This window comes from Montipora capricornis, chromosome 3, assembly GCF_036669925.1.
Source record: "Montipora capricornis isolate CH-2021 chromosome 3, ASM3666992v2, whole genome shotgun sequence".
NCBI classification, from domain to species: domain Eukaryota; kingdom Metazoa; phylum Cnidaria; class Anthozoa; order Scleractinia; family Acroporidae; genus Montipora; species Montipora capricornis.
The window spans coordinates 30,626,975-30,629,474 of NC_090885.1; positions in this window are offsets into that span (position 1 = coordinate 30,626,975).

The following is a 2,500-nucleotide window of genomic DNA, read 5'->3' on the forward strand; positions in this document are numbered from 1 at the left end:
AAAGGAGCCTAAAAACTTATCGTGTACTCTTGTTAGTATTTTATGGCTAGAATAATCTATTTTTAGCCCTTTATATATTTTTGAATATTTTAGTATTCCTAATTTATTCGAATGCGGTATTCATTGTTCGTGTTACGACTTTAAACGTCTGGGAGATGTTAAGCGTTCCGAGAGTACAGCCTTCTGCATGTTATGAAGAACTCCCTTATTCTTACTAACTCTCGGCACCATCTCCCCAATAAGTCCATTATGATATTATATTGTTTCACTTCATATTCTTAGTACTTCTGCTTTAATTCCGAACGGAGCGGTCCGTATTTCGTGGTTTTCCCTTCCTTCCTTTCCTCACGGTTTGTAACCCAAGGGCAACACATTGAAAGCGTGATGACTTGCTTTGACTCGTGATTGATAATATGAGCATCCGCTCTGTTGACTCTAACTTCTTGGTGCTCGCCTCGCACACTGGCTTCGGTTTCAGTGGCGAGTACAAGGTGGCACTGAGTCTACAATGCCTAGTCTTGCAGAATCTCGAAAAAGAGTACCTATCTTCAGGGACGATAGGTATACTCCCAAGCGCCCTCACAAGATCTACAAGTGGAACAATTAAGTGCAATCTCATGGGGCTGCGCGACTCCTTTGCGTAATTTGGAGCGTCTTATTTAGCGTCAGATCCTCAGGGGAACATCATTGAAGAAAACTTGTCGATTATTGCCAAGCGTATTAGGAGACCACTGACAACTTTGTTCCTCATAAGATGTCCAAACTGAAGCGCCACCTCCCGTGGGTGTTAAGATTTGACTTCACATTTGACGCCAGCCAAACGTGAAGTCAAAGATGCTATCGTATTTGTCTTTGCCTTTGTCAAGTAACAAAGGAACGAACAAAGCCTCTTCAGATTTGACTTCACATTTAATACGCGTCAAATGTGAAGTCAAAGTTGTTACGAATTTGACTTGACCTTTACCATGGTCAAAGGCATAAGCAAAACATCTAAACAACTTTATGCGACTTCGCAATGCTACCTCCAAGCGTCTCCGTTCTGCGCATGACATATATCTCCAAGAGGTGATGGAATGTAGTTCAGGATCCATCGAGCGGCCCACAACACTACTGTAACGTTAAGCGCGCCTGGTCTTACTTGAAGATATTAATGTCGGAGTCTAATGGGATTTCAACCTTGTTACTGCAACGCAAACACCTCGACAGTGTATTCACAACATCGACTCGGTCCCCCACGAACGTCTCCTCTTAAAAGCTTATGATTACGGTTTTCTTGGAAAGCTCAACTCCTGGCTCAGGTCCTTCCTCGCAGGCCGAAGGCAACGGATTGCTGTGAACGAGACATCCTCAGACCGTGGTCGCCTGTTGTGTCTGGCGTGCCCCGAGGCACTGTACTCGGCCCTACCCTCTCCTTGTTACTTATTAACGATCTGCCTGACAACATTTCCTCTAACATTAAGTTATTTGCCGATGACCTTTTGTGTTTGGCAAGATGGACTGCAACCTGGCAGATGTCTTTCGCCCCCCAAAAGTGCATGAAAATGACGTTAACACTCAAGAAGTCCTCTTTCGGTGTTCCATTATAACATGTGCAACGTCCTGCTTGAGAGGGTCTCCTACCAGAAATACCTTGGTGTGGTCATCATTAGCACACTGAACTGGAACTCCCAGTGCGAAGAGGTCAAGAAAAAGGCTAACAAGATCCTAGGCGTGTTCCAGCGCAATGTATCATCATGCAGTACCACCATCAAGGAGCACGCCTACCTTACCCGGAAGGACCTAGAGCTGTTCTATAAGATCCATTACAATTTGGTGGACATCGTCTTTCCTATTGAAATCGTCCCTGGCTCCTTGCGAACCAGAGGTGACGATTTAAGATACAGGCAGCTTACGTGCCCAATCAACCCATTTAAGTTCTCCTTCTTTCCGAGCCCACAATTTCATCATGGAATAGCATAACCTTCCAAGCTCAGTAGTCAAGGCCAACGACCTGGCGGCCTTTAGGCGGGTTTTGCAATTTGATCGTTGCCACCCATTGCCAGATTAAATTGTATTTAAAGGCATTGTGTTATTTAAAGATTAAATATTATTCTTATTGCTACTGAAGCGAACAAACGGGGCAGCTCTCTAATCGGGAGAAGAACACATTTTTCTTCCAAAAGCAAGGGATTGTGGTCAAAGGCGTAAGGAGTTGTGGTTATGCGGGAATGAAGGAATTAAGATGCGTGGAATGATCATCAGAGTCTGCTCTGTTTTTCATTTCGCTCCTCATATCCTCAAACTATGTAGATGGTTTTACTATCACGCAACAAAAAATAAACGTACAACATATTCTTTTGGAATGAGCCAGACCGTCATTTTCTTAAAGATCATGCATTTGCGTTTTGAGAAGTTTGTCTTTTGGACAAAGCAAATAGAAGATATTTAAAAGTTACGCAGTGAAATCACCTTTTCCCAGCCTATCACTGAGTGACGTGTCACAAGAACTGAATCTGCCTCC